This window comes from Cucurbita maxima, unplaced genomic scaffold (assembly GCF_002738345.1).
Source record: "Cucurbita maxima cultivar Rimu unplaced genomic scaffold, Cmax_1.0 Cma_Scf00035, whole genome shotgun sequence".
In the NCBI taxonomy this organism is placed as follows: Eukaryota; Viridiplantae; Streptophyta; class Magnoliopsida; order Cucurbitales; family Cucurbitaceae; genus Cucurbita; species Cucurbita maxima.
The window spans coordinates 2,280,986-2,291,241 of record NW_019272051.1 but is presented as its reverse complement, the minus strand read 5'-3'; the positions used below and the strand labels follow the sequence as shown (position 1 = coordinate 2,291,241).

The window sequence follows — 10,256 nt, the reverse complement described above, 5'->3', positions numbered from 1 at the left end:
AAAAGTAAGACCACCTAATTTCCACGTTCGTTATATGTGATGACATGATGTCTACTTACTAGTAAGACCACCTAATTGCGAGTGCTTGTGGCTGCTTCAGTTACTTGTTGTATAGTGAGTCCATTAAGCATAAGATATTTTAATTTCGCAGTGATTAAGTTATATTAAAAAAAACATTGTCGAGCAAAAAAAAAAAAAATTATTTTATATAGCAATGAAAAACCGGTATAAAATGGAGTAAATTATATTTTGAAAAAAAAAAAAAATTATTTTATATAGCAATGAAAAACCGGTATAAAATGGAGTAAATTATATTTTGTATATCAAGTTGCTTAATTCCCAAGTGGCATGTCGAAACTCATATTGAAATCCTAACTTCTGAGGTTTTGGCTCGACGTCCTACATGGCTCTCTTCAAGCTTGTCTTCGATAATTGTGTCGCATCGTTCTCTCGAACTTTGTGTATGCCTCAACATAGCTTCAATGCACACTAAGATTTCAAGATCCTTAACTTCTGAGGTTTTGGCTCGAGGTCCTACATGGCTCTCTTCAAGCTTGTCTTCGATAATTATGTCGCATCGTTCTCTCGAACTTTGTGTATGCCTCAACTTAGCTTCAATGTACACTAGGATTTCAAGATCCTAACTTCTGCGGTTTTGGCTCGAGGTCCTACATGGCTCTCTTCAAGCTTGTCTTCGATAATTGTGTCGCATCGTTCTGGTTTTGGCTCGAGGTCCTACATGGCTCTCTTCAAGCTTGTCTTCGATAATTGTGTCGCATCGTTCTCTCGAACTTTGTGTATGCCTCAACTTAGCTTCAATGCACACTAGAATTTTAAGATCCTAACTTCTGAGGTTTTGGCTCGAGGTCCTACATGGCTCTCTTCAAGCTTGTCTTCGATAATTGTATTGCATCGTTCTCTCGAACTTTGTGTATGTCTCAACTTAGCTTCAATGCACACTAAGATTTCAAGAAGTTTGGATTGAGTTTAGAACCTACAGGTACAACGTAATGACTAAAGGCCTTGAATGGTTAATCTTATGATTTAAGTATGTAAATGAATCTAAAAGACAACCTTTAGATAAGTTGTAGAAGTTAAGTTGTTAGATTATATGGATTTCTATGTAACAGTCTAGATCTACTGCTAGCAGATTTTGTCCTCTTTGGGCTTTTCCTTTAGGGCTTCTCCTTAAGACTTTAAAACGCGTATGCTAGGGAAAGGTTTCCACACCCTTATAAATGGTGTTTTTTTCTCCTCCCCAGCCAATGTGAGACATCAGATTCTATTTCTATTGTATTGGAATGAGATCCTCGTTTCATGTTCATCTTTTGCGAAGTTTTAAGTTTTAAGGTGTACTAAAGTTTAGCACAACCTTTTACTCATAGATGGATGACCAAACAAAATGTTTGAACAAGATCTTAGAAGATATGCAAAGCGTTTGTATGTTGGATTTTCTTGGTAGTTGGACCTTCAACTTGTCGTTCATGGAATGCTCATATAATAATAGCTATCAGGCAATCATCGACATGGCAAAAAAGGTGCAGAATCTTTACTTACTAAGATGAGGTAGTAAAACGCAAATTATTAAGCATTTTGTTAGTACAAGTTACGAGTAACGCTATCCAAAAGATTAGGAGAATGATATAAACAACACACAGTAGATAAAAGAAGAGGTGTTTTAAGGTTTGGTAGAAAGAGTAGCTCATTTCATGTCAAACCATTTGAAATCTAAGAGCAAGTTGGGGTTAGTTACTTATTGCTCGGTGTTGCTCGGCCCTACCACCGTCCCTCTATCTCTCTCTCATACAGCTCTTGCACTGTAGTTCGTCAAGTTGTGCCTCAGCCTTCCACCTCATTAAATTCTCTAACTGCCTTCGATCAAGATACACCATTTTCACTAGACTCGATGAAAGTGTCGAACAGGTCGGAAATAGGTTTTACGAGCCAAATAAGCTGCCGGAGTCGAGAAGCTATTGTCGGAGCCGAAGAGAGTTTTGTGCCAGATGCTTACACGTGGTGCAACCAGGAGCAGCTGCATGTGCTAGCCGAAGTCAGGCCGAGGCGCGGGTCGTGGATTCAAGGCACGGGTTTTTGGGTTGCAATCGCAAGTCTGGGTCGATCGTAGTTGGACCTTGGGTTGGGTCGATCGGTCCGCCTATGGTGAGCACCGATTGGCTCATCCCTTCTGTCGGCGATGCGCTCCTGGCCTTAACTGGTCGGGTCGTGCCTCCAGCGCTGTTACTTTGTAGAAATTAGAGTGCTCAAAGCAAGCCTACGCTTTGTATATATTAGCATGGGATAACATCATAGGATTTCGATCCTATTCTGTTGGACTTCGGGATCGGAGTAATGATTAACAGGGACAGCCGGGGGCATTCGTATTTCATAGTCAGAGGTGAAATTCTTGAATTTATGAAAGACGAACAACTGTGAAATCATTTGCCAAGGATGTTTTCATTAATCAAGAACGAAAGTTAGGGGCTCGAAGACGATCAGATACCGTCCTAGTCTCAACCATAAACGATGTCGACCAAGGATTGGCAGATGTTGCTTTAAGGACTCCGCCAGCACCTTATGAGAAATCAAAGTCTTTGGGTTCCGGGGGGAGTATGGTCGCAAGGCTGAAACTTAAAGGAATTGACGGAAGGACACCACCAGGAGTGGAGCCTGCGGCTTAATTTGACTCAACACGGGGAAACTTACCAGGTCCAGACATAGTAAGGATTGACAGACTGAGAGATCTTTCTTGATTCTATGGGTGGTGGTGCATGGTCGTTCTTAGTTGGTGAAGGGATTTGTCTTGTTAATTCCATTAACAAACGAGACCTCAACCTGCTAACTAGCTATGCGGAGGAATCCCTCCGCGGCCAGCTTCTTAGAGGGACTATGGCCGCTTAGGCCAAGGATGTTTGAGGCAATAACAGGTCTGTGATGCCCTTAGATGTTCTGGGCCGCACGCGCGCTACACTGATGTATTCAACGAGTCTATAGCCTTGGCCAATAGGCCCGGGTAATCTTTGAAATTTCATCGTGATGGGGATAGATCATTGCAATTGTTGGTCTTCAACGAGGAATTCCTAGTAAGCGTGAGTCATTAGCTCGAGTTGACTATGTCCCTGCCCTTTGTACACACCGCCCGTCGCTCCTACCGATTGAATGGTCCGATGAAGTGTTCAGATCGTGGCGACATGGGCGGTTCGCTACCTACGACGTCGCGAGAAGTCCACTGAACCTTATCATTTAGAGGAAGGAGAAGTCCACTAAACCTTATCATTTAGAGGAAGGAGAACCTTATCACAAGAGATTTTAGAAAGAGAGATTTTTGAAAGAGACGTTATATAAGCATGCAAGAGAGAGATAGCAACGATTTAGCATATATAACCTTGGGTAGGGAGAAGTTAACAACTAGTCATATCCCCTATAGTACATTATGAGGCATTTCATGTCTGGCAGGCCTAGACATGATATTTTTGAGGCGTCATACGCCCTAGAACTACAAAAGTAAATACACTAGAATGAAAAGACGTGACAAGGGTTTGGCTTGCTATGGGCATGCGGCCATGGGCAACACGCCCTAGACGAGCATGACTGTGACATCCTCCTCCACTTAATTGGTTGACGTCCCTATCAACCGACTACTTTCAAACCTTTCGATGTGGGTGGCGGCAGAGTTCAGATCTTCGGCGCTTTCCCAGCTGGTTTCCTCTGTAGGGAGATTCTTCCATTTGACAAGGAATTCATGAATCGTCCGTACAGGTTTTCCTATCTTCCTAACCCTGTCGGCAGTCTTGTGATTTCATTTCGTTGGTCATCGTCTGGGTCAGGGTGGTATGGCTTCAAGTTGCTCACATGAATTATTGGGTGGATTTTCATCCATGCGGGTAGTGCAACTCGGTAGGAGGTAGTCCCGATCTTTTTAAGGACTTCAACCGGGCCTTCATATTTTCGAACTAGTCTCTGGTTCTTTCAGCTGCGAAATCTGATCGGTTCTGGTTCTTATTAATTGAAGGGGGCGACGCTTCTTGTTTGCCCACTTTTTCATATGCTTGGAAGCCTTCTCTAAATATGCCCGGGCTATATCTGTTGTCTGCTTCCATTATCTTGTGAAGTTGTGAGCTTGAGGGTTTTTCCCTGCATAAGGATGATCAATAATATGGGGTAAGGCCGGTTGTCGTCCACTTAACATTTCAAAAGGACTCTTTCGCATAGACGAGCTGGTTTGATAATTGGAGCAAAATTGGGCTTGTTTTTACAACCATCACCCATTAATTGTGAAAGTACATGTGGGGTGGTCGGTTTGTTGTAATTTTTTTCTTGGGAGCTAAGCAACATGAAAAAATGATTCTCACACAATTTCAGATTTTTTTTGACAACTCTAGCTATTTTTTCTAATTTCCTATTACTTAATATTTAAAAACTCATTAAAAAAAATTGGTTGGTTGAAAAATTATGAAACTTGATTTATAGATCAATTAGAACGTCCCATTAATGAATCAATCGAGTTCATGGAAAACAAGAATCTAAAACTTGAGATATTTGACCGTATGACGGCTCAGAAAAATCGTATCTAGGCCTGGCAGACCAAAAATGCCTCAAAATGTACTATATATGGGGTTGACTAGTCTGCATGGGCTGGGCACGGGGGTACCCCCTATATCTTCCGCCACCCCCATGCCCCAAGCAATATGCGCCGCACATGGGCATATGCTTGGGTCATCGAGGTGGTCGTCGGAGGTTGAGGGCGGTTGACGGCGGTGGTGCCGTGGCGGAACGCGCACGGTGGGGCAGTGTTAGAACGTTCCCGCGCGCTCGCCAGCCCCGCCCTTCCCCTCGCGTGTGCCTTGCCCCGCCCCGCCAGTGTGCTAACGCGCACGCGCGCCCCACCGCCAGCGTGCTCCCGCGCGCCCTGTCTTGGCCCCGCCAGCGTTCTGCTGTGCGCGTGCCAGTGCCCGCGCCCTATCCATCACCCATTAATTGTGAAAGTACATGTGGAGTGATCGGTTTGTTGTAATTTTTTTCTAGGAGCTAAGAAACATGAAAACATGATTTCCACAAAATTTCAGATTTTTTTTTACAACTCTAGCTATTTTTTCTAATTTCTTATTATTTAATATTTAAAAATTCATTCAAAAAAATTAGTTGGTTGAAAAATTATGAAACTTATTTATAGATCCATTAGAATAACCAATTCATGAATCAATTGAGTTCATGGAAAAAAAACATTCAAAAACTTGATATATTTGGCCGTATGACGGCTTAGAAAAATCGTATCTAGGCTTGGCAAACCAAAAATGCCTCAAAATGTACTATATAGGGGGGTGACTAGTTTGCATGGGCTGGGCACGAGGGTACCCCCTATATCTTCTGCCACCCCCACGCCCCAAGCACTATGTGCCGCACGTGGGCATATGCTTGGGGTGTGGGGGTGGTGGTTGGCGGACGAGGGCGGTTGATGACAGTGGTGCGGTGGCGAAACTTGCACAGTGAGGTAGTGTCGGGTGCGCCTTTGGGCGTGCAACATGAGCCTTGTTGAGAATGGAATGTTGCGATGTTGCCTTCTAACTTGGGCTGGCTTGAGGATGGTTGATGGATGGTACGATGATGAAACATGCAAGGTGGGGTGGTGTCGGGTGCCTTTGGGCGTGCGGCATGAACCTCGTTGAGTGTGTGACGTTGTGGTGATGCTCGGCTAGCCTTGGGCCAGCCCTATGTTTTGAAGGCGTGTGGTGCCAGAACATGTTCGACTGGTTGGAATCGGGTGCCTTTGGGCGTGCGACATGAGCCTCGTTGAGCACGGAATGTTGCATTGTTGCCTTGTAACTGGGAATCTCTAGTGTTTGGACTATGGATGGCTGCTGGTATGATGATGAAACATGCAAGGTGGGGTGGAGCTGGGTGCCTTCAGGCGTGCGGCATAAACCTCGTTGAGTGTGGGACGTTGTTGTGGTATGCCTCCCTTCCTTAGGCTAGCCCTATGTTTTGAAGGCTGTGTGGTGGCATAACATGCTTGGTGGGGCGGTGTCAAATGACTTTGGGCGTGCGACATGAGACTTGTTGAGCATGGAATGTGGCCTTTTAACTTGGGCTGACTTGAGGATGGTTGATGGTTGGTACGACACAAAGCATGCAAGGTGGGGTGGAGTTGGGTACCTTCGGGCGTCCAACATGAACCTCGTTGAGCGTGTGACGTTGTGGTGACGCCATTGGGCCATCCTTGGGCCAGCCCTATGTTTTGAAGGGGGCGTGTTGGCATAACTTGCATGGTGAGGCAGTATCAAGTGCCTTTGGGCGTGCGACATGAGCCTCGCTTTGCACTGACTGTTGCGATGTTGCCTCTTAACTTGGGCTGTCTTTAGGATGGTTGATGGCTTGACCGCGCACGACGTTTTGGGCTCGGCTTCGAATGATGATTTTGAACCCCCGCTTGCGGTAGGTGTGAATAGTCGATCGTCGTCCAAGATTGTTTTAGCGTACGGCGCATGAGTGGTGGTTTGGTTGCTTAGGTGTATAGGCTTGATGCTCGGGCATCAAACTGTAGGCGACACCTCCTCCTCATTGGTGTGTCCCAAAGTATTTTGAATGACCGTAGTCCATTCGTTCTTGCACAGATTACCTCATGCACCGGTAGCATCGAGTCTTGTTAGTCCCTTTCTATCAGCACCCTTGAGGGAAACTTGAGGCCAAACATGACATCCTGCAAAGGAAACATGGTGTAGGTCATCCCACCTAGAAGAGGAATTCTTGGGCCTTAGAAAGCACCGCTTAATGCGAGGTCATAGGTCACTTTGGGCATGGTTAGAGTATTACCTAGCATTCTTGTGTTTTTTAGTTTGGGGACCTTGGTCCCTCGTCCTTGAGTGGTACCTAGCATTCTTCTTACTTGGGTAGTTGTAAAGCTTGTGTGGTGTTGTTCTTGGTCCTCAATCTTGTAAGTTTCTAAGGTTCATAATTTCTTGGGGCATAAGTTGTAACTTTCATTTGTAATCATATGAACCCATCTTAGCGTAAGTTGTTCTAGAAGGTCATAGATTCTTAGGGAGTTCTTTCTACCCATATCCTAACCATATTATTTTATCAATCTCTCTTATCCATAGCACTTCGAGGCATAACCTAACCTTAATGTTTCGTGAATACATCTTACTTCTATCGTTACATTACATTTAGTGCATCCTTCTCGTATCATATATCAAACATATCATTAAACACATCACACCATAAATATTATCATACAATTCACATATTATAGCATAACATAAACATAATATAAGCATATTGATTCACAGATAATTCACACATATGAGTATATATGACACGTGCAGAACCACAGGCACGTGTGAACATCAAATATAACCATGCCGATAGTAAGGCCGCTTACCTGGTTAACTTAAGTTGTTGTCACGAATATATCCTTAATGAAAGTTCGATTATGTCCTTTGAAATCAGTAAACCTATTTGAGCCCATGACATCAATTTCAAGTTTGAATACTATAAAATTATTACTTGGGACTACTCTTATATTTACTTTTTTCTGTATTTAGTTTATGCTTTTTTATTTAGTTTATGTTTTAATTACAAAATCTTCCTTTTTTTTTTTAATGGGTATTTACTCTGTTGCCTTCTAATTTTGTTCTCATGTATTCCAAATTTATAGTAGATCCCTATTTCCAAATCTTTCCTTATCTTGGTGTTTCCTTTTGTTCACAAATTTTCTTGGTCATTTTATTTTTAATCTATTCATTTGCTACGGATATAAATTTAATCTAATATTACTAATATAACGTGATTTACTAGAATTCGTATAAATGACTAACATTTAGTTTCTAACTCAAAACTAAACAATGAAAATCTAACTATAATTGGCTATGATTTCTTAAAAAAAACTAAAAAGAATAGGATAAAAGAAAACGAAGATTTAATATATACCTTATTGTTCAAATCTATCATCACTTAAATCTCCCATGAATCTCAACTCCATAAAGGCCATTTTCATTTTTTTTATAATTATTTTTATTTCTTTATTTCTTTATTTATTTCATTATTTATGATTTTTTTTTTTTTGGGCTATTAGAGCAGAGTTCATCTAGTCACTTATTTTAACTTCCCTAATTCCCGAGTATTTTGATCGATTTAGGGCCTTAACTCATGGTTCTTTGAGCTTTTCTTTCATATATCCGAAATTCATACTTGTTTTAGGGTTCATATGGAAATCCAAGCGATTCCTACCAGTATTTCTTAACGAAAAAGTGCAAGGTGGCTATTTACCGCGTTGTCGACGTTCGGGACCTCTGTTCATGATCTTCCGATACCTGAATTACCTTCAATTTTCTTTCACAGACTTCTTATTGTGTCTAGTTTCTGGAACCATAAAGATTTTTTTGAGAACCATTCTAGAAGAGGGTTAAATTTTAGAAAAATCGAGGGGTCAAGTTTTTGGTTGACATGGCCGGTTCAATTGAACCGGCCACGTCATCGTCTTCTTCCTCCCGGTGGGAAGAAGACGTGCGTAATCTTTCGCACCGCCGTTTGAAACTCGCCCTCCCCAGCTCCGATCACGCCGTTTCTCGACGTGCGTAATCTTTCGCACCGCCGTTTGAAACTCGCCCTCCCCAGCTCCGATCACGCCGTTTCTCCCCTCGAGTTCTTCATGAAACTTAAAGAGGGTATTACAAGGAAGAGCTATGGATTGATTTTATACCTTTTCGTGGATCGTAGCCTTAGATATTCGCTTCCAAAGTTCGTCCAAAATATAATTTCTCGCTGGAGTAAAAACAAATGATTTCTTATTGGGTAGTCGATTCTAAGGGTTTTCAAGGCTCGATTTCTTCATGGAACTTCTTCCTTATTCTTTCCTCAAGCTTAAGAAATTGGTTTCGAGGAACAACTTTGAGTGTGGGACCTTAATTTGAGAAATCACTCTCAGTCTGACAGTTACATGACACCTCCGATTTTCAATCTCTTAGGTATCTTGTTCTTAGACGTTTTTTCAGCTCTTGATTCCTTCATCAAAGTTACTCATTTTTTTCCTCTTAAGCTAAAGGAATCCTTTATTTGAAGGAAAAGAGGTCATAGATAGGAATTTGACACTTACCCACAATTTGAACACGAAATGAATTTTCTTCAATTGGAATCGTTTCTAAGGTTATTTCTCTTCGTGGTCTTCAATGAAAACATTCCTTGAAGGTACAGAAACTTATTGAGATTGTTCTTGCTCAACGAATTTTGTGTATCCTCTGATTTGAATTTTGAGTTTTCCTTGAAGCTCTTTAATGGCGGATTGGATTGGGGGAATGGTTTCTAGGCACTTGCCGAACCCTATTCCTTCATAACACTTGTGGGTAATATTGTTTAGAAACTAGAGGAACAAGTTTGAAAGGAAATGGTTGAGAATTGCTCTCAAATTTGGAAGAAACCCGAGAGTAGAAGACCCAAAATCTAAACGCTTATTGCCTACGATTGGGAGCTCTCCCTTGCTTGACTCTTATTCCAAACTATTGCCCCAACTTCAGAATTTATAGGGAAAGCATAAACCGGCATTGTCGACCACCCATTTTATTCTTGATTCTTTTTCTTGATAGTATTTATTTATAAGAATCATAAGATGGAAAAACAAATGTCAGCCATTGATTCATAAGATGGATGGCTCTTTCTCAACTTTATCTTATTCCATAGGGAACTTTATTATTATTAGTATTTAAAATATAAAAATTTAAGAATATTCTAATTTTAATTGATAAGAAATGACTTTGTGGTAATCCAGCATTCATAATATAAATTCTTAAATTTGTTTGTGGAAAATATTTTTGTTACACCCGAATAAAGAGGAGGTATATGAATAAAACGAGACACGGTTTAAATGAGAGAAATTATAAAGATAAGATGACTAAAAAAAGAGTTACTATTTGTACCAATGAAGTGCTAAGTTGAGCTATTGTATATTGGGTAATGTAACCGTCCAAGTTTTCCACATTTTTATAAATAATGTTTTATTCCAATTTCTAACCATTCACATACCGTAACGTATGCATATCATATTATAGTCATATCGTTTCATAAACAATTCACATATATCAAATATATGGCACGTGCAAAACCACGGGGAACGTATTGACACAACATCAAATCTAACCATGTCGATAGTAAGGCGACTTACCTGATTTGCTCCTATGACATCTTTCTTCACATAAATCTGTTTCTACATGTAAATCTGAGTAATTGTGTACAGGCCACTTTCGTTCTTTAATCAATTCTTTGGCGGT

General features: G+C 41.3%; 1 long non-coding RNA gene across 1 annotated transcript in view; it reads right to left on the bottom strand.

The window, feature by feature from the left end:
• Positions 1 to 8,909, bottom strand: part of LOC111467996 — a 13,083-nt gene extending 4,174 nt beyond the window's left edge. Inside the window, exon 1 of the long non-coding RNA XR_002714682.1 lies at positions 8,696 to 8,909. This is a non-coding gene — a long non-coding RNA (uncharacterized LOC111467996). The remainder of the gene's footprint in view (positions 1 to 8,695) is intronic.
• Between the last annotated feature and the right edge of the window lie 1,347 nt (positions 8,910 to 10,256).